General features: G+C 36.6%; 1 long non-coding RNA gene across 1 annotated transcript in view; it reads right to left on the reverse strand.

The window, feature by feature from the left end:
- LOC311625796 overlaps positions 1-23,399 on the reverse strand; it is a 73,128-nt gene that overhangs the window by 47,794 nt on the left and 1,935 nt on the right. Inside the window, exon 2 of the long non-coding RNA XR_014795567.1 lies at positions 241-323. This is a non-coding gene — a long non-coding RNA (uncharacterized lncRNA). The remainder of the gene's footprint in view (positions 1-240; positions 324-23,399) is intronic.

Raw genomic sequence — 23,399 nt, forward strand, 5'->3', positions numbered from 1 at the left:
CTTTTTGTTTCTCTGAACTGTCTAAGAAAACATGTTTTTAACTTTGATAAAATATATTTTATGGGTTTTTTTCTCTTCTAGACCATATTTATTTTGTCCTATTTAAGAGATCTTTGATTCAAGAATATCTTACCTAATAATAGAGAAACATGTAAATTGACCATACTTTTCGCTATGACCACAGCCAGAGTGAGTATGCAATTTAACCCAACAAATACAGCTGTTATTTTGCACACATACCTGGGTCCCAGGAACCTCCTTGGCACCAAGGTCACTCCTAACCAGCCATCAGACAGAGGTTTAGGCTTGGGCAGGGGCCGAGCCTGTGATTGGAGGGAAGGGGGAAAAAAATCAATGGAAACATATCCTCAGGTGAGGATAAGAAGAAAAATAAAGAAAGAAATGTCATATCCTATGAAAGACTCATCTTGAAAATACTTAAAGAAAGTTGTCATTTTTTCGTGGTGGTGGGACTGGAGTCCATGTTGATGGAAATACCTTGGCGGCTGTAGTGACTGGCAGTGCCGGCAGCAGCGGAGTGATGGGGCTGGTGTCTTTCCTGATTAGCCCGGTCACTTCCCATTGAAAGCAGATCTAAGCCATCAGTGGAACATTCCCTGAGATCTCCCAGTACATGAGAGGGGACAGGCTGGGTTGAGGCACCCCTTCCCAGTGCATAAATTTCATGCACTGGGCCCCGAGTAGTATAATATAATGGAATATAGCATAATATAACTTAATATCCTATCTAATAAAGAAGGAATGTGCTAATTAACCATCACACCATCACAAAGATGGTGGCACCCCCAGCAAGTAAGGAGGAAATATGCTAATTGACTGCCATGCCCTCGAAGATGGCGGTGCCCAAAGCCCCAAGATGCCAGTGCACAGTTACCTCAGCCCTGCCGGGGTGGCAGGCATGGCACAGCTAGGTCTGCCCCAGGCAGGTCCGGCTGCTCCACATGTCTGCCTTCAGAGTCGCCCAGTCCCCTCAGCTCCCTAGTCTCCCAGGGCCAGCCCGAGGCACAGGCAAGCCTTGGATGGTGGATAGTGGCTGCCCAGCTGCTCAGGGCTGCTCAAAGCTCAGGTAACCAGGGCCAGCTGAGGATTGCGTTGTTGGCAATGGCAGCAGCTGAGGTGTCACCTTCCACTGATCTCCAGGTCACCTTCCACCCCTGAGGGCTCCTGGACTGTGAGAGGGGGTGGGCTGGGTTGAGGGACCCCTCTCCAATGCATGAATTTTCATGCACTGGGCCTCTAGTAGATATTATAAATTCTGGGTAGGAAAGGACTTCTTTAACAAGACTTAAAGAGCACAAACCAAAAAGAATGATTGATTAGATTTGACAGTTGTATCTTTTACCAAAGTTAAAGATTATCTTTATAATCAGATTACTAATAATTCAATCAATAAAAAAGATAACTCAATCAATTAAAAAAGATCAATTACATGTACATGAAATTGGCAAAGGAGCCAGCAGCTCACAGAAGACAAAACTAAATGTCAGTAAGTACATTAAAAAAAAAAAAAAAAAAACCTAAAGAAAAATTCATCAAATTCAACATAAAATAATGAGATACCATTTACACATATCAGATTAACAAAAATTTAAAAAGGCTGCAGTTCCAGGTGTCAATGAGGAGGTTGAGCAGCATTGACCAAAAAGTCTACTTTTAAGTATATATCTATGTACAGAAACTCTCTCACATGTACACAAGGGACATATACAAAAGCATTTATAGCATAATTATTCATAAGAACTAAGTGTTAGAAACAAATGTCCATTTTAAGCAAAACCGATAAGAAAAAAATTGTAGATAATCACACAACAGACTATCAGAAAACAGAAATTAATTATAGTAAAAATAATGTTGAGGAAAGAAAACAAATTACAGATCAAATAAACATTATAAAAAATATTTATATAAAGTTTAAGTACTTCCATAAATATAAGTAACAAAATTATATAGAAATGCACTGGAATGTTAAATACAAAATTCAGAATAGTAATTATGGGTGGTGAGAAGTAGCATTTTCATAACAGCCATTATTGGATTGACAATATTTGTTTCTTAATCTAGTGGTGGGTTTTATATTATATAATAGAACTTTTACATAATATAACTGTTTAACTATCAAAAATTAATTTGAAATTATCAAAATTAACTTAATAAGATATTAATATTAATTTACTTTAATAAAATTAATTAGTCAAACAATAAATACACTCATTGGGTTTCTTAAAAGTGCCAGGCAATGTTAGTACTAGAGAGAAATATTATGTTGAATGAGAAAGATTACAGACCTTGAAATCTATTTGGGAAGATAAATACTAAACAACTAGTTTCCAGCATTCTAGACAATTCCCATTCTCAAACGTATGAATCTTTATGAATTTCTGCTTTCTCTTTACCTTGCCTGCTCTTTTCTTGACCCATCTTCCACCATGTAGGTCTCCATGACTATAAAGTTTCCCTGATGTCTCCCTGCAGTATTGATCTTGCCTTCCTCTCTCAGATCACTATGCTCTCCTTTTTAACCTCTGAATTGCAATTACTAGTTTACCTTTTGGTCCCTGCCAATAGTCTCTGTGGCTCTTTTAAAAAGGAGTTATTTCTATCTATTTATCATTGTGGCACATAATAAATCTTGAAAAGCTGTATTGACATGTGAAAAGTGAAGTAATAAGGCAATTATGTAGATTATACAAGGTTAAAGTAAGAGCAATATACACAATTTTTTGCTTCAAAAATTAAAATAGTATTGGGCAAAAATTTATTTTAACATACCAAATATAAGTTCAAATGATATCAATAAACCACTAAAGGTTTTTTAAGTTGTAATAACAAAATGCAGCCTATTTTATTTTATCCTGTTCTCTTTTTGGAGATTTCTTTGTCGAAATATTGACTTCTCTCTACATGGAACTTCTTTATATGCTATCAAAATAAGTAGATAAATTTAATGAAATTTTGGAAATTTTTGATAAAAATATTCTCATTCAAGATCTTTTTCAATACCTGATTCATTAATTGATTAATTCACTAATTTTTGTTCATTATTGACCAATTGCCTTAAAAAATATTGTTCTTTATACCAGAAAGAAAAAACACTAGTATGTTTTAAGATAGTGTTTTCCTTGAGTTGATAAAACATAAAAACTCCTCTTTAGATGTGGAAGTATCAATACCTGCTAAAGCATTTTTACTATAAATGTGATTACTACTTTGTATACTGTGCTACCTTGCTATAATATACTTCTTTTTTCAAACTACTCCTAAGGCTTAAGTCTTACTCATTAAAAAATTTCAGAAAATCAACTAAGTACTTATACTGGAGTCCCTGTGATTAAAACATTCCCAGTATGTTATTAATTTGTGTTCACTTGTATGTGATAGCAACCTAAAATTAAGATCACATGCATTTAGGCAGACATATTATAAGAGATACGGTCTCTGCTGGCCTTTCAAGGTTTACTATACCAAAGTAATCTCCAATCACATATGCTGGTTTGACTCAATTGATTAATATTCTGGTGTACCAGAAGATCATTAGTTTGATTTTCAGTTATGGCAAATGCCCAGGTTTCGGGCTTAATTCCCAGTAGGAGGGGTGCAGGAGGGAGCTTATCAATGCTTCTCTCTCATCATTGATGTTTCTCTCTCCCCCACCCCTCTCTCTAAAATCAATTAAAAAAACATTTTTTTAAAAAGAGAGTAAACCTAAAACCTTAAAATTATTAAAACACATATTAATTTAATTTACAGTGTCCTATCAGTATTTGGAATCTGCCTTTTGCCTTAAGACTTGCTCTCACAAATAGATCCAAGACATAGAAGCAAGGAATAAACTCAGGAATTTCAGAGGGAAGGTGGGGGTGGGGGTATGGAGAGATTAACTGGGGAATTTATATGCATATATGCATGACAAACACAAAGGGAAGGCCTGGGAAGGGCAGGTGCAAGTTGGAGGTCGTCAATGGGGGGGGGAGGGGGGGGAGGAGGGGAAGCAAAGAGGCCATCTGTAACACTTTCAACAATAAAGATAAATTAAAAAAAAAAAAAGACTTGCTTTCACAGAGGCACATCCTATTCCTATTGCCAGGCCCTCTATGGCTTTTATTAGATTACCTCATCAACACAGAAAGAAGGTAGCAATTTGACACATGTAACTCAAAAGAATTTCTATGAAGCTTCTTTGTGGTAGTATCATAAGTTCCCTTGATTTCTACCTTAAAAGAAAATTGGATCTTAAATTTAACTCCATAGAAACACATCTTTTGGAGTATTACAAATAAAGCAGGTTTCCTGCCTGGGGACACTGCCTATTGCTCTAGCAGATTGCACTTAGTATTAGTATGGAAAATGGAACATCACTACATTTTTGTGGCTCAAAAATTGCCCTAAGAAGGATGCCCATTATCTCCACTATTATTTCATATTGAACTGGGAATGTGGGACATGCATTCAGACACAACAAAATGAGTAGAATTAGGAGAAATAAAGAAATAAAACTGTTCTTAGTTGCAATTGATGAGATAACATGCTTGGAAAACCTGAGTGAATCAATAGCAAATTAGCACATATATAGATTCTGTGGTATAACAGAATATAATTTTAACATGTAGAAACCAATAGTCTTGTGCTTGCTTTGCAGTACACATACTATAACTGGAATGATGGAGAAAAGATTAGCATGGCTCCTGTGCAAGTATGACACACATATTCATGAAGTATTTCATATTTTTATCTGTAACACCCTCAACAAAAAATAAATTAATAAAAACCAATAGTCTCATATAAACAATAATCAGTTAGAAGACAAAATGGAAGAAAAACTTCTTTACAACAAAAAAAATATAGACTATTTTGGCATTAACTTTAAAAATGAGTAAAATCTACAGGAGGAAAGCTTTAAAATACACTTGAAAGGCACAAAAACAAATTTAAGTAAGTGAAAAGACACCCTTCATTTTTAGAAAAAAAATGACTCAACATAAAAGTTTTAATTCTCCCCACGCTATAATATAAAGTAAATGTGACCCCATAAAATCCAACAAGTAGAAAAAGATTGAAAAAGAACCCTTTAAATTAATGTGAAAGTGATTTCCAGGATACATCTTAATTTAGAGAAACACACACAAAACAATCCTGTCTACAAGAGATCCCCCTCAGATAAAAGAGACACATAGAATGAGAGTGAAGGGATGGGAAAAATTTTCCATCCAGATAGAAAAAAAAAAAAAAAAAAAAAGCTGAAGTAGCAATACTCATATCCAACAAAAATAGAATTCAAAATGAAGGCCATCACAAAAGACAACAAAGGTCACTACATACTACTTAAGGGATGGATTCAACAAGAGGATATAACTGTGGTAAACATATATGCTCCTAATATAGAAGCACCTAAATATATAAATAAACTTCTAGAGGACTTTAAAGGAGAGATCTACAACAATATAATCACAGTAGGGGACTTTAACACCCCGCTAACTTCATTGGATAAATCATCCAGACAAAACTTAACACGGAAATAGTGACTCTACTGGTAAAGGACACTCTGAATCTGATGGATTTAACTGACATTTATAGGACATTTCACTCCAAAGCTGCACAATATACATTCTTCTCAGTGCACATGCATCATTCACAAAGATAGGCCACATGTTAGGACACAAAACAAGTCTCTACAAGTTCAAGTAAATTGAAATCATATCAAGCATCTTCTCAGATCACAGTGGAATTAAGTTAGAAATCAACTCCAATAAAAACTCCCACAAACATTCAAACATATGGAGGCTAAATAGCATGTTATTAAACAATGAATGGATTACCAATGAGATCAAGATAGAAATAAAAAACTTCCTGGAAACAAATGAAAATGAACACACAACAAATCTCTGGGACACAGCAAAAGCAGTCCTGTGAGGTAAGTTTATAGCACTACAGGCCTACCTAAAAGACAAACAAACAAACAAACAAACAAACAAAAAAACACTAAAAAAAAAACAAAACAGGGAAAAACAATCAATAAACCATTTAATCCTACAACTTAAAGAACCAGAAAGGGAACAACAAGAGAAGCCCAGAGTAAGTAGAAGGAAGGAAATAATAAAGATTAGAGCAGAAATAAATAACATAGAGATGAAAATCAATTAAACCAAGAGCTGGTTTTTGAAAGTATAAACAAAGTTGATGAACCATTAGCTAGACTTATCAAGCAACAAAGAGGACACAAATGAATAAAATCAGGAACAAAAGTAGAGAAGTAACCACTGACACCACAGAAATACAAAAGGTTGTAAGAAAATACTATGAACAACTATATGCCAACAAGCTGGATAATGTGGATGAAATTAGAAAAATACAATCTTCCAAAACTGAATAAAAAAGAATCAGAAAACCTGAATAGGACAATAATCACTAATGAAATTGAAGCAGTAATAAAAAAAAATAAAAATAAAAAACTCCTGGCAAACAAAAGCCCAGGTCCAGACGGCTTCACAGTGGAGTTTTTACCAAACATTCAGAGAACTAACATTTATACTCCTCAAAGTATCCTAAAAAATCCAAGAGGAAGGAACTCTTCCAAGTTTTTTTTTTTTTTTTTTTTTTTTTTTTTTAATGAGGCCAGCATTACAGTAATTCCAAAACCTGATAAAGACACTATAAAGAAACAGAATTACAGGCCAATATTCATGATGAACACAGATGCTAAAATCCTCAACAAAATATTAGCAACTTGGATCAAGCAATATATTAAAAGATAATACACCATAACCAAGTAGGATTTATTTCAGGGACGCAAAGTTGGTAAAATATTCACAAATCAATAAGTGTGATAGATCACAAAAACAAATTGAGAGTCAAAAATCACATGATCATATCAATAGATGTAGAAAAACATTCGACAAAATCCAACACCCATTTTTGATAAAAACTCTCAGTTTTTATCAAAGTGGGAATAGAGGGAGCATATCTCAACATGATAAAGGCCTTATATGACAAAACTACAGCAAACATCATACTCAATGGGCAAAAGCTAAAACCATTTCCCCTAAGAACAAGGGAACAAGCCACGGATGTCCTCTTTCACTACTCTTACTAAACACTAGAGGCCTAGTGCACAGGTAAAGTCCCTAGACCTGGCTGGTGATCAGGGTCCGTTAGATTCCCTGACTCCCGGCCTCCTCGCCTCCTCCTTCCCTTGCTCCCTCAGTGCCCTGCTGCAGTTGCTGGTAGCAAGAGAAAATATCAATAGTCTTAACTGATGGTGTAAGGTTGAGTAAAACCAGAATACAACAATAAATATAAGGTTGAGTAAAGCCAGAATACAATATTTTATGGCAAACATTAAAGCAAGGCTAGGCCCCGAGGGAGGTTTCATCTCTTAGGTACTCATCTCATGATACTCATCTCATGACGACTGACCTGACCCCTGTGGAATGCACCTCCTGGGAACAGACCAGGCTAACCGGTAATTACGGGAGAGGACCACCTTGGAGATGCCACAACAGCAAAAGAGGACTTACGCAAGGGAACGGGGAGGGGAGAGTCAAAGGGTATTTACTTGCATAGCTGGGCTAAAGTATAAAACTTAGAAGGAAACTTAGAGCGGGGTCTGAATTTGGAACGGGTGAGTGCCACTGTGCTGATGCCCAGGCTCGAACCCTAGCCTGGGCTAGAATAAAGACTTTCTGCCTTTGCATCGGACTCAGCTCAGGTCTGTGGGTCGCAGAATCTACAGGGCACAACAATAGCAATAAAAATATCTTACTTTTGCAAATTTTTCTAAAGCAAATCATGTGAACACATTACTAGGAATTAATCTTCATTAGTTTCATGGTGAACCCATCTCTTCTCTGGCCACTACTACAATGCAAAGTTGTTCTTCCCAAGTCTTTTTTTTTTTTTTTTAATTTTATTTGTTTAGTTTTAATTTTATTCTTTAAAGTATTATGTATGTATCCTTTTTAATTGATTGACTGCCCTCCTCCCCGCCACTGCTCCTCCCAACCCCCAGGACAAGCCCCCACCGCACCAGTCTTTAATAGAATCTACTGAAAAGCCAGGAATGCTTTGTGGCCTTCTCCATCTATCCCATGCCATGCACATCTGAGTAAGAGTAATAGGAAAATATATTTTTACTCCTCAGTTTCTTTAAGTCTGCTCACATGCAGAGGTAGGGGTGAATAATATTAGCAAGCTTTTTTGAGTATGTAATGGTTATATGTCCTAATAGAACATTGTTCAGAAACTTTTAATTATAGAATCACTTGAGTGCCCCTTAATTGTACAAAAAAATATTTCCAAGAACATTTTCAAAAGTAATAAAGGTTTAGTGTTCAACTGAAAATGTATTGATATTAGAGGAAAGGGACTAATTATAATCTCAAAGAAAAGTAGAAGAGATTAAATATAATGTGCGCAAAGGCATTTTAGCATACTACAAAATCCAACAGAAGTATTTGTAAAAATGAGAGTAAATACCACTCTATGCATTTTCCTTCCTCCTAGGAAAGAGGTTATTTATGTAGAAAATCTGATGGGATATTTCCTTTATGAGGGAGGTGGCAGGTGGCTGTCTGTTGTGTGAAAAACAAGTTGAATCATTTGGACTTAATTTTAAAAAATTAATCAAATGACAAAAATACAAGTGAGGAATAATTTTCCCCTTGGAAATTTTTCTGTATAGAAATTTAGGAAGATGTCAGAATTAGGGGAGGCAATAAACTATGTATCTTACAAATAACTGCCAACAAAAAATGGATGGATTATTTTGTAATGCAGACAACAAAAATAATCTTATCTTTCAAAATATAGTCAATATAATTGTCTTCTTTACCTGATTAAAAAAAAAAGATTTACAAACAAGTCTTCTGAAGTAGAACACATGCAATGCTGCATAAAATTCTCCTATTACAGCCAAAGAAACTGATAAAGATCAATCTTTCACTTGACTTTAGTAGAATCTGATAAATAAGCCAATTTTGATTTTTTTAATGTAGAAGGCATATTTGTGTGTGTGCATGTGTGTGTGTGTGTGTGTGTGTGTGTACTTTCTTACCAGTTCGAGAATCTCAAAACTTACATTTTATTTATACTCCTGTCACCAAGTAGTTCTTTCACTTTAAGAAAACTACTTAAAGTGTGCCTCAGTTTTCCTATCTGTCTAATAAGAATTGGGGTGCCAGTGGCCAGAGGGAACCCGAGCTTTGGGTGCTGGGGGAAGGAAGGCCTACTCTTGCATGAATTTTGTGCATCAGGCCTCTAGTATTACTATAAATATATCTTTATAAATTTATTTAGATAGGTGCAAAAATAGCAGAAATTATATTTTTAAAGAGACATGTAATTAATATTTTTCTATTTTTAGATCTTTTAAATTCTAAATTGAATAGTCATGATTTTTTTTTTTTTTTGGATTATCTATTTTAAACATTGCCTACTGACTTCCTGCTATGCTGAATGAGGAATTAGCTCACTATACTCCTCTAAACTCCTCTCTCTCTCCTGCCACAGTAATTATTTAACTATTCGTAGTTCCTCTTTTGGTCATTTTTGTATCCCCAATAGCATATATTAAAACACAGTTTATTCTTGTGTTCTTTATTAAATATTTAATTATTTTCCATATGAACAACTGCAAACCTACTTTCTCCCCACCCTGTATTTTCTTTTTCTCTTTTTTATTATTTTTATTTATTTTTAATAAATATATTTCATTGATTTTTTTTTTTACAGTGAGGAAGAGAGAGGGATAGAGAGTTAGGAATATCGATGATAGAAAAACATCGATTAGCTGCCTCTTGCACACCCCTATTGGGGATGTGCCCACAACCAAGGTACATGCCCTTGATTGGAATCAAACCTGGGACCTTTCAGTCCGCAGGCCAACGCTCTATCCACTGAGCTCAACCCGTTTCAGCCCCACCCTATATTTTCCCTTTATTTCTGTTCCAGTAATAAAAGACAGTCTATCTCGACTCCCTACTGATTAAGGTAAAGTCCTCAATCCTTTGCCCCTGTCAGTCCCTTACTCTTGTAAGCTTTGTTTTTACTTTCATATTGGCCAGACTGAAAACATTTGCATTCTGTTCTATAACCACAGTTTTCTGCAAGTTTTGCCTTTGTTTAGATTTTAAAGTTGAAAAATCAATAATCATTGCTCTCCATTATCATAACAATGTCGACGCAATTACATATATTTCCTGTGTACAGTGCCCTCTTCAAAATTTCTAACTGCCTCTCTTATATTTAGCTAATCCTTAGGTTTCAAGGATACTACCTAGTGTATGGAATGTCCACCCTCACAGACATACTTTTTAAAATTTTATTTCATGCTTATTTCTGGACCTTACTGCAGGACTGATTTTCCTGCACAGTAGTTAGCTTAGGTCTTCCCTTCCTTATTGTCCCAGGTTAGATTGTTCTTACATCCCATGCCTTTCTCATTCTTAGTTCTATTTTTTTGTTTTTCTTCCTGAGCCATCTTAAGGAACCTCACAAATAAGGATGCATGGGAGATAAATTTTCTGAGTCCTTAGATATTTGATGATAATTTTATTCTATAACCATACTTGATTTATAATTTCTAGGTAAAGACTTTTAAGTTCAATATCAGTTTTCATCAATTTTGAAGGGAATGCTCCTTCTTAGTGCTCTAAGTTAAGTATACAATTTTACCTATATGTTCCCAAAAATTCTAGTTTAGCACTTCATAGTTGGGATTCAAAAATCTGTATTTTAACAACTCCACCAGGTGATTCTCATCATGAGAGAAGTTTGCTTCCTTTTGGTATGCAACTTATTAGTTTTGTAATGGTGCTATTTTAGTTTCAATTTGTTTCTTACATTTTCATTTCATTCTGTGCTGTTATCATCTTAGATTTAAGTTCTTATTTTATTCAATTCACATTCTTAATCAACTTTTCTATAGTATGAAACACTGTTGAGATGTTTTCATGTGTTCTTTAGACTCTGGTTGCTTTAGAGTTTCTTTCATACTTACTTTTGTTCCATTTACATAGTTTCATGTCATATTTTTTTCTTGTTCATATTTCCAATGCATCCTATATGTAGACTTTGTTTTAATTCTGGTATTGTCTAGGTGAATTCTCCTTAAATTCCTTTCCATATGCTCTGAATCCAAGGGTCTTTCCCAAAAGATACAGCATGAGAGCAGGTTATAGAATTCTCTTAGCAGCAGCCTGGGGGTTTTGGTGTGCATATTTTGGGAGTTGGGTAGGAGTAGGCACAGAATTAAGCTAATACTGGATACAGCTTAGTTGTTTATTCTATATTCTTATTAGCTTTCTCTATTTTATCTATATTTCTCATTGAAGTTTTGGACATCTACTATAGTTCTGGATTTATCAATTTTACTTTGTAATCCTGTTGGTTTGCTCTGTTCAATACAATGTTGTATTATTAAGTGCAAATTGTTTTATTGTCTCGAGGGTTATTCTCTATCTTTTGGAAATCACCTTACTATAAGATCTACTTAGTTATTCAAAACTTTATGTTCAAATTTCCTTTTGGTTTGGTGTTAGGTGCCTTTTCTAATTAGCATATAGATGCATTTATGTTATTCCATCTGATTATGTTTTTTAATAGGTGAGTTTTATCTATCTACATCACTTAGATCATGCATATAGGCTTATTTTTACCAATTTCTTTTGTGTATTCTCTTAGCATCCATTTTCTTTCTTTGTTTTTTGTTGTTGTTGTTGTTGTTGTTTTTGTTTTTCTCTCTCCCTGCAATCCAACTTTATATTGAATTAATAATGGGTTCTGTATTTTTCTTTTTCATCCTTTCTTCTCCCCTGCTCTTTCTCTTCCTCCTCCAAATCCTTGAAATCCTCTATCTCCGCCTTCTCATTCATCTATTGATTTGGCAGACATTAAGGTTATTTTTATATTAGTTACTTAAAGTTTTTCCCCCCTCTTTTTATGTATAGCAATCTCACAGAAACGAGTATTTGCATAAGTGTACACGTTAGTGAATTTTCACAATACTAGGTATACCGATTAATAATAGTGGATTTTGTAATAAAAGAAAACATGATAATTTTAAGAGAAACATCAAAAGTGCTTTATTCAAAGTAATGTCCATCTCTAGCTACACATTTCCCCCATCTTTCAGGTAATTTGTGGATACCGTCCCAATAGAACTTTTCTTGTTTTGAGGCACACCATTCAGAGACCCAATTTTCCACTTCTTCGTATGTTTTGAAGTGCTGCTCAGAAAGTGTGTGCGCCATCGATTGGAACAAGTGGTAATCTGAAGGAGCAAGGTCTGCTGAATATGACAAGTGGATTAATACTTTTCAGGCAAGATCTTTTAAAGTGTCTTTGTTGGTTTTGAAGTGTGTGATGGAGTGTCATCATGAAGCAAAATTACTTTGCCATGTCTTCTGGTACATTCTGGTCATTTCATGATCAAATAGTGGTTCAAATTGATTATTTGTTGTTGGTAGTGATCAGTATTAATGGTTTCACCTGGTTTTAGAAGCTCATAATACACCACACCTTCCTGATCCCACCAAATGCAGAGCATTGTCTTCTTTCCGAAGTGATTTGGCCTTGCAGTCGATGTTGATGGTTGACCTGGGTCAACCCATGATTTTGTGCATTTGGGATTCTCAAAATAAATGCACTTTTCATCATCAGTCACAATTCAATGCAAAAAAGAGTTTCTTTCATGCTGTTGAAGCAACATTGTACTGATGACTTTTCGGTTTTTCATTTGTCTTTTGTTGATGTGGCATCCATTTTCCTTCTTTTAAAATATTCCCATTGCTTGTAAACTATTGGAAATTGTTTGCTGAACAATGTTTAATCTTTCTGCAAGTTGTTTTTGAGTTTGACATGCATCTTCATCCAATAATGCTTGTAATTGTCAGACTTTTTTGGTTGACCTGGATGTTCTTTGTCTTTTACATAGAAATCATCACATTTAAAGCGTTTAAACCAGTGTTCACAAGTATCTTGAGATGGAGCATGTTCCGGAAGTATAACTTTTTCTTCAAAATAAAGTAATGAATTTGTCTGTTTTTAATATTTTCTATTTAAAAATTCTTTTTTTTTCTTCATTTTTCTCCTGAAGTATACAAAGCATACTCATTTGAAAGTTTTGGCTAGACAGTTCTGTCTGGAATGAAATTATGTTGCAATTGTTGATTTGGTGCTGGTTCACCTTCACAGAATTAGAGTTCCCAGGTGTTTTAAAATTTTGTTTTGCAGCCTCATTTTGAATGAGATTTTTTCCTCTTCTTTTTCTTCACACTTCTCTGTCTAGTGGTTTTGAAGCTTCATTCTCTCAACTTCCTAAACCCTACTTCCAAACCAGACATTGTGTGACATGGCAGAACACTTGTCCTAAGTCTCAGCAGGGATATAGCATTAAGTCCCAGACTATGGGCTGTTGGCACAGTTCCTCAGGTGCAAGGTATGTTTGGGTTCTGACTTTTAAAGCACCCTACAAAGCCACTGCCCCTGGCAGTGTGGGGCTGCAACTGTCAAACTCTTTTCATCAGAAGGAGCCCTACTGAGCCCATTTACAAACAACTTTTTCCATGGAACAAGTTCGTTTCCTTCTCTGAATTCTCAACTGCCACTAAGGTTATTACTGAAATACTGTATTGTTATCCCCTCTATTCAGCACAGGAATTATATTTCTAACCAAGAAAATGTTATCTCCCAAATATTTATTGATAATTATTTCAGATAATGATATTTATAATTTTATTTGGTAAAGCTTCCTTCTTCATCATGGCTACAAGGAAGCTCCAGGTTGCATGCCCAAACATAGCCACTCTATTGGCTCTTATGATTGGCATATGCATCTCCTTATCTCTTTAGGCTCTATTAATGAATCTTATTGCAAATATCTCCTCTTTATGAAAAATCTATGTCAGATACTGCCTGTATAAAATAAAATATAAGTATTTTACTATGATGAAAATAAATTTTAATTTTTCTATTTGTGTTATTTTTCAATTTAATGGGTCTTTACTGGTAAGATTTGAGTTTATGACATATTTTGGATTTTTTTTTTTTTTTTTGGCTCAATACTATCACCATCTGGTCTCTCCCTGCCCTTAATTTTTCCCCTATTTTCTCCTGTTTCTTCCCACTAAAATGCTGTCACCAAGGACATTTTTCTTTCCCATTATACTACTGTTGCTGCCACTTCCTGTATCACACACTGTCCCATCAGATCTTGCAGTATGCCATAAGCAGTTGCTTGTTCAGCTTGTGCCTAGCTTTGATGTCTCTTCTTTGTCCTATTTATAGCATCTCTTAGCTTCATGTTCTTTTTGCTACACTTCTAGTGCTTCTTAACAACATAAAACACACTATTAAGATTTTCTGAGTTTATAGGTTAGATTGCAATTATAATGCTTTATTTTATTAATTCTATTGGTAAATAGTTTTATGTAACTTAAACAAAGCATTAGAAGTATTCCTTGAATCCCCTCTGCCCTAACAAAAAATATGATTAAGTAATTGTGTCTCTCTCTCTCTCTCTCTCTCTCTCTCTCTCTCTCTCTCTCTCTATATATATATATATATATATATATATATATATATATATATATATATATTCCCCAAAGTCCTTTCAGGATGATGTAACATAATAAATTTAGCAGAAAAAGAATTTTAATTGATCATAGTGTTCCAAATTTATTACTTAGTACAAAACATAGCAGGTACTAAATTGAAGAATGAAACTAAAGGAGATATGAAAGAAGAGTCTTGTATAATTAAAGACACTGCTTTTCATATAAATTGTTTTGCAGAAGATGTTTAACTAGGAGTGTGGAAGAAAACTGCAAAGTATCTTTAGACATGGTTGTATTCACTGACATGCTTCAACCTGGTAATAAATCAGCTTGGGAACCTTTTACATAAAGAGATGTCACTATAAATTAGCTTTTACATTTTATCTTAAGGAGTATCATCATAAAATATTTAATCAAGACACTAAAACTGTCAAGGTAGGTAGATAATTTGAGACCCAGTGTTTTAAAAAATCAAATTATTTCATGCTGGGATTTTGCCTTGTATTTAAATGTTGATCTGTGAACTTACCAGAACTTGCCACAAGATATAATTTGTTCAGAAATTATAATTATCACAAATGTTTGGCAATCACTGATGCTAATTAAATACTTTGTTAAAATACTAAAAAGAGAAGATTAAATTTAAAGAAAATAAGATGTCAAAGTGCTTTGTCCTATCTTGTCCTGCCACATGAAGAAAATATTCTCACCATGCAGCTGGGTTATTTTTTCGGAGATTTTTTAATAGTTATCTATCTTTCCACATATTTATCAACTATATAACAACTTTTAACAATAACAATAATAAGTAGACTTCACCTATAAGACTGAATGTGATCTTTGCCACACCCTTATTAGACCAGGCAGGAGAGGAGGAAACGGATTAAGACACAGAAGCCTCCATGGGCACTGGGTGTCCCTTTAGCCCTGATTTCGTAAACTTCAGAGGGCAGTAAGAGCTCATCTTTTGGCTGCTGGCCTGGATGGAAATCTTTCTAGTAGTGGGTCCTTCTTTCCATTTTCACTGGCTCTTTTACTCACAGGCTGTACCAGTTATCTGTTGCCTGCCTCAGGCTCTTCTTGCCTCAGTGACTGGTTAAGCTGTGCATTCTGACACTGACCTTTGACTTCACTGTTCTCTCTTTGCCTCCATGCAAAGGCAGGGACCACGAGAGCCACTTCCTGCCATCTGCCTCAGCCCCACAAGCAGTTTGAGCCAGGCCAGCTCTGTCCAAGCCCTACCACAAGAAGATCAGACCACATGCTCTTGGCTCCAGCATGCTCTGAGTGTCGGAGCAGCCTGACCTCACTTAGTGAGGCCTGCAGTTATCTTGTCTGTGGCCAGGTGGCCCAGTTGACTTCTGGGGTTCAGTTATAGCAAGTTCACTTGCCTACAGATAAAACTGTCTCTTAATCTAGTCTTTAAAAGTGATAAAGATGAGGGTATCTCCCATCTGCTTATACTTTTCCAAAATTCAAGTAGGTACTGTGACTTACAGGGGTCTGCATGAAGACATGAAGTCTGGGGTGTCCAGCAGGCCTGTGGTATTGTGGTACATTTGAATAATTTTGGAGTTCCAGACTAACAAGTTAACTCCAGCCCACAGATATAAGCTATACCCTCTATCATCTGTCAATAAAAATGATATTTTGAAAAAAAGAAAGAAAAAAAAAGATCAGACTCTCAGCCAGGGAGGAATAAAGGCCAGATGATAACTCAAGTGAAAGCACTTTTTGGAAATGCCATCCAAACTGTTGAAAATGACAACTATCACAAATTCTTGATGGTTATCAGTCATTACCAGGCTGGCTACATTGATCCAGAAAGCCCCATAATTATCATAAAGGCAGGTCTATGAATTCTTCTTACTATTTAAAACTGAAGTAATAGATTCCCCCCAGGCATAGACTTCAAACAACATCTGTTGACTTAATTAGACAAGAAATGTTTCAAGGATGAATTCTTTCCCTAAACTTGGTTGCCTTTTCAACAGATAATACATCTGAAACAAAAGGTAGGGAGCAGGTGTGTGATGGCCTGAATCAAAGCTTGCATTTGGCAAAACTCTGACTACAGAGTGAAGCCATTAGAGATGTCAATGAGATTGATGATGTTACCCATTTTGAAATTGTCCTTGACATATTACATAAAATACACAATTCTTCTCCAAAGACACATAGTAAATTATGGCAAAATGTAACACATAATACAGCCTTTTTCAGGGGCAGGGATTGAATTAGTTTAGTGAGGCACATTAAGATTGAGTTAAGACAGATTATTAAATAATTCTACTAGCTGTGGCACTGTAAAGAGTTGAAGTGAAAAGAGAAACATGAATGAACCAAGAGGGGGCTATTTATATAACACATTAACCTTTTCCAGTGTATGAATTCCCTTCCACGTGGAGTGGGGACCTGGTGTGTTGGAGAAGATGGGCCTTGCAGAGGGAGGTCACAAGGATTATGAAAAGATGATGGATAATAAATCTGGATCCTGAGTGCCAGATCAACATATTGACCTGAGCTTCTTAAGTAGGGGTACATTTGCCTTGGGCATAAGAAGGAAATAGAGGCACATTTTCCCGAATAGATTGGGCCAAGTTCTTCACTTCTCTGCTCCCAGTGACTATTTTAAATACTATTTGATATTAAAATACTATTTGATATAAAGATAGAAACAGATATCTGATTAAGTATAATTTTAAATTCCCATAGATTTTTTTTTAAATGGAGATTAAGAATTCAAAGAAATCATGTGGTTGCATTGATTGGCCATTCCTGTAACTAATGGTGTACTTTTACCTGCCTTTGACTGAAGGATACTAATATAGACATACTGAGGGAAAAATGGCAAAATACAGAGGTCCCCTCTTATTCTCAGGGGATACATTCCAAGATTCTCAGTGGATGCCTGAAACTCCAATAATACCAAATCCTGGATATACAGATGGTTCCTGACTTGTGATTTTTCAATTTACAATGGTGTGGAAATTATATGCATCCAGTAAAGGCTGTACTTCAAATTTTGATCTTTCATAGGCTAGTGATGTGCCAGGCAATGTTCTCTTGTGATGCTGGGCAGAGCCAGTGAGCTGAAGCTCCCAGTCAGCCATGTGGTCCTGAGGGTAAACAACTGGTACTCTACAGTGTATGCATTGTCAGGAGATTTTGCCCAACTCTAGACTAATGGAAGTGTTCAGAGCATGCTTAAGGTAGGTTAGGCTAAGCTATAATGTTTGGAAAGTTAGGTGTATTAAATGCATTTCAATTTATAATGTTCCTACTAACAACGGGTTTACCATGCTATAACCCCAGCATAAGTTAAGGAGCACCTGTGCTATGTTTTCCCTATACATATATATCTATAACAAAGTTTAATTTATAAATTAGGCTCAGTTAGAGATTAATAATCTATCTCTCTATTTATAAAAGCCTAAGTGACCATTACTACCGAATGAGGGGAACGACTGGTTGACCAGTAGCTATGGCACGCACTAACCACCAGGGGGCAGACACTCAATGCAGGAGCTTCCCCCTGGTGGTTAGTGGGCTCCCACAGCCAACTTCCCACAGCCAACTTCCAGCAGGCTGGTCCTGTCAGGCAGCCGGCAGGCCCTGATTGGCCCCTATCTCCAGACAGGCCTAGGGACCCCACCCATGCACAAATTTAATGCGCCTGGCCTCTAGTAACTAATAAAAAATAAAACCATCTTAACAATATGGTGTGAATGGCTTTGGGCCATTATTAAACAGCCCCATTAATAAGGGCTGTTTAAACACAATCACTTGGGTACCACAACAGTCAATCTAATAACCAAGAGTGCTACTAAGTGACTGACTGCCCAATAGTGTGTAGCATGAGTACTCTGGACAAAGGGATGATTTACATCCTGAGTGGGTCAGAGCAGACAGTGCAAAATTTCATTATGCTACTCAGATTTATAACTTATTAATTGTTTATTTCTAAAACTTTCCATTTTATATTTTTCAGACCACAGGTGACTATGGGTAACAAATCACAGAAAGCAAAAACACAGATAAGAGGGGTCTAGTGAACCATGAACTAGTGAACCATGAAAGTGAGTATGTAAGTCTGGAGTCAGAATGGACAGGGACAGCACAACCTCAGGAAGCCTGGAGCAACTCCAGCAGCCAAGGCTGACATTTATGTGAGGCTGGATTTCCCCTCCTCACTTCCTCCCTGCTCCTTTCTAAAGCAGAAAACCATTGACTTTGAGGGATCAGAGACATCTTTTTTTTTTTTTTTTTTTTTTTTTTAGGGCCATTAAATCCAATCTGCATTTTACATATAAATCCTACAATTTTTATATCCTTAGAAGTGACTTTCAAGAGTCTTTTGGAATACCTTAGTGACAGGGAACTCATTAATTTGTATGGAAGTTCTTTCTACCTTCCAAGAATGTGAATTGTTTAGAAAGTGCAGGCTTGGTATGAACATTGGTTTCTAAGGTCAAACGATAAGAAGAAAAGTTGGCCTTAGAAATCCGTTTATCTGGGCTTCTCATTCAGGACTCGTTTCATGAAACCTTAGTAGAAATACTTGATTATAAAGTACTCTAAAGGAAACTGGCATGGCAGCATTCTGGAAGGGAAGTCTTAATTCAAGTTGAGGGTAGAGACGGAGGGAAGGGGACAAATGACATCACAGGAAGTTATGGAACCTAATTCAGTGCAGAAATATGTAGAGCTATTAACCACCTCCTAAGACTTGGACAGGAAGTTCTTACTCCACTTTTGGGTCACAGCTTGTTTCCTGAAGAATATTTACTCCTTCATTTCTCATTCTCCTCTTCTGGGTTCCAGAGTTTATAGGTGACCCAGACACACACTGTTATTTCAAAGGAAAAGGGGTTTTAAAAGCTACTGTCCTATTTTTAGTCAACAAAATTAGAATATCCAATAAGTCACAGGATTCTATAAAAATATTTATAAAATTCTACAAAAAAGTCAAAATGATCCTATAATTACTTCAATTGTAGATTGTCAACCAATGTAATTTTTTTTAAAAAAAACACAGTATATTATTTTGGAGTATTAAAAACGTTTCACCTGTGATTAAGCAATTGATTCTTCTATCACATCAAGTGTAGAACATCTCTAAAGAGTTTATGTGTATTCTATGCATTCTTTTCACAATATCTACCATGCTAGGATATCAACACCACTCTCCTTTAATGCCATATTAACTGAAAATCAATAAAAAGGATATGATATATATGAAAGCCAACCATATTTGGGGATCCAGAGCCTGACTGACATTCTGCTTCTGCTCACCCGTCCCTAACGTGAAGCCTTATAGTGTGTGTGTCTGATCCACCATGTGCATGGAGTTCTCAGTCAAACTCTTCCCACCAGAAAGACCTATGAGGAAAATCATCCTATTTTTACAGCAGCAGAAGAAACTCTACTGACCCAGGCCTTTTTAAAGCATGACTGGATATCCAAGGATAACAAGACATGTTAGAAATACCAGTAACATTTAAAAGAGTAAGTACCCCAGGCCAGTGTTGCTCAGTGGGTGACCATCGACCTATGTACCAAGAGGTCATGGGCTTGATTCCTGGTCCTGGCACATGCCCCGGTTGCAAGCTCAATTCCCCAGAAGGGGCTGTGCAGAAGGCAGCCAATCGATGTTGGTGCTTCTCTCTCATGGATGTTTCTATCTCTCTATTACTCAACCTTCTCTAAAATCAATAAAAACATTTTTTTAAAAAGCAAACAGGAAAACATAAGCATACATCCCATGAGGATTCTCTTCCCGAACTCCAGACTCAGGATCCTCATCATATCCCCTCTCCCGGCTTTCTAGCAGCATTGTATGACAGGAGAAAGCTATGGGACGGAAGCCCCTTAGAAAAGAGTCTGGGTAGAAACTGATGGGCATTAGATGTACTTCCATCTGCCCACCCAGGAACTAACTCTGAGAAATGGGCAACCCAAAATGTGGTTTCCCATCCCCCACCTCCTTGCCTCCACTTTCAGCTGCCCCAGGCATAAGCTTTGCTCACAAGAGCCCTTGCCTGCTGCCATCTGAAGAGGGACCCTCAGCGTCAGGGCCCCCAATCCTGTGTCACCTGGGTGTGGAGCCCATGGAACACTCTGGTCTGTCTCATTTTGAAACCAAAAACTGCTCATTCACTCTCACCCTGAAATCCCAGCAGAGAGGCCCTTGGTGCCTAAGAAATGATCACCACCCCAGAGGTTTCCTCAGAACAACCACACATCTCCCCTGGGGGCTTGGCTGCTGCTGCTCTGTATTTGCTGCTTGTGATCTTGTTCTTTATCCATGTCCACTCCACTTCCCTGCAGAGAGCCCTTCATAACCTCTCTGACCTGGGGTGTCCATATGCCTAGCATTCCCATAGCTCAGCAGGCCTGCCCCTACCCAACATCCATTCGGGCCAGAGAGAGCCGATTGTGCCAATGAGGACTGGGCTTGCCCGGCTGCTGCCTCAGCAGCATCTCCTATCTCATGCCCATCTCCTATCTCCTATACCACTGTTGTCCAACCCCAATCTTTCTCCCTCGTCTGGTATTCTGTGCCCCTATCAGTCTTTCTGTTCATCTGCACTCCCCTAGGAGAAGTATTTTGCCACATATAAAACCACCATCCAGTCCTTTGGAAAAAGAAAAACATAAGCATACAGAAAAATTGACTAGAGATAATAATACGTATAAATTTGGAATAATTTGAAGCTAATAAGTTCAATCATTATAACAGCCTGATGAGGTAGGTAATATATTATCTCCATTTTATAGATGAAGAAATTAAGGCACAGGCCACCCTGCCTCTCCCTCTGGTGCAGACTGTTTCTTTTTCTTTCTTTTTTTTTTTTAAATATATTTTATTGATTTTTTTTTTTTTACAGAGAGGAAGAGAGAGGGATAGAGAGCTAGAAACGTCGATGAGAGAGAAACAGCTGCCTCTTGCACACCCCCTACTGGGGATGTGCCCGCAACCAACATACATGCCCTTGACCGGAATCGAACCTGGGAATCAAACCTGGGACCTTTCAGTCCGCAGACCGACGCTCTACCACTGAGCCAAACCGGTTTGGGCTATTCTGTTTCTTTAGTGCTTCCCCTGTGTGAACTCTGAGGCCCACTTGCCCAGAGTGGCCCCAGTGATTCTACAAGAGAATATGGCCACCCTTACTACAGTGTGGCACAGAATATTGGCTGTTTTTGCACTTCAGGTGGAATTCACCTTTTTAGCTTCAAAACTAGAAGCAGCAAGCTAAGACTAAGATAGCAAAGATCTCACAGCAGAAAAAAATTTTTTAAATTAAGTTATTAGCAGATAAGAAGCTAAACCCATTCATTTCTTAAAAAAAAAAAAAGACTTCAAAATTCAGCACAGTGTGGTAGAAAAATTAGAGAAGAAATTATCAGCATGAAAAAGAGCAAAAATCCAGCAGCAATTAGCCAAAACACATGATGATGTAAAAAGACTGTAGCATCAGTTAAAAGAAATGAGACATCTGATTTTGTTAAAAAGCTATGATAAATAATTGGAACAATTGAAAGTGCAATAAACACTTTAATTTTTTTTATTTTTTTTTTTTTTCGCCCTAACTGATTTGGCTCAGTGAATTTAGTGTCGGCCTGCAGACTGAAGGGTCCCAGGTTCATTCCAGACAAGGGCATGTACCTTGGTTACGGGCACATCCCCGGTAGGGAGTGTGCAGGAGGCAGCTGATTGATGTTTCTTTCTCTCATTGATGTTTCTAACTCTCTATCCCTCTCCCTTCCTCTTACTAAAAATCAATAAAATATATTTAGAAATAATTTTTAATCCTCACTCAAGGATATATTTTTTTAAATTGATGGAGAGAGAGAGAGAGAGAGAGAGAGAGAGAGAGAGAGAGAGAGAGAGAGAGAGAGAGAGGGAAACTTTGAGAGAGAAACATCAATTGGTTGACCCCCATATGCACTCCAATTGGAGGGGGCGGGATTGAACCAGCAATCTTTTGGTGTACTGGATAACACTCCAACCAAATGAACCACCCGATCAGGGCCAATTAATACTTTTAAATAATAAGTAGGAAAGCTTATTACAGAAAACAACTAATCATGAGTTGAGTATCATATCCAGAAAAATTGACACATGGGCTTTGGGTCACCAAAACACAGAAAACTTTCAAAGCTAGGTCAAGCAAAGTTTCTGTAGGCAAAGTATCATCATGTACTTTCCAGGGGAAGTGTTAGATTTTGAAAAATTTTCAGCAAACAGGAGGGTGACAAGAGCACACTGTATGATTATGATTACCAGAACTTTGTAAAAGTGAGAAACAAACAAACAAAAAAGCCAACACCTGTGAGACTAGTTTTAGAATACTGTTCTGGAAGAACACAGGATGAAGTGCAACAGTGGGACAAACTATAAAAATTTCTGACTCTAGAAGAAAGAGAAAAATGTACTATTCAGAACGGAAAAACTAAATGCAGCCAAAATGGAGGAAATTTTCAAGTTAAAGGCAGAGGCTATACCTATGCTTCTTCAGAATAAATAACATGATCAAGAGTAAAAAGAGGAACCAAGAAAAAAACAGAAATTGCCTGTTGAAGCTTGAAAAAAAAAAAAGACAAAACAAAAATAAACCAGAAAAGTATATAAATGTCAATGAAATGTATTTTCTCTTTAAATGAAGTTAAAAGAAGAGAAAGAGAAAACTTAGGAGAAAGAGCACTGATGCCAGCTTAAAGTAAAATTTCTATTAGAAAGGTATACCCAAGAGAAGAAAAAAACCAGAAAGAACTTTTGAAGCTTGAAAAGAAGGGAAACAGCAGAAAAGCAAAGGGGGGAGGGGG

This window comes from Pipistrellus hanaki, assembly GCF_964339955.1.
Source record: "Pipistrellus hanaki genome assembly, chromosome: 7".
NCBI classification, from domain to species: Eukaryota; Metazoa; Chordata; class Mammalia; order Chiroptera; family Vespertilionidae; genus Pipistrellus; species Pipistrellus hanaki.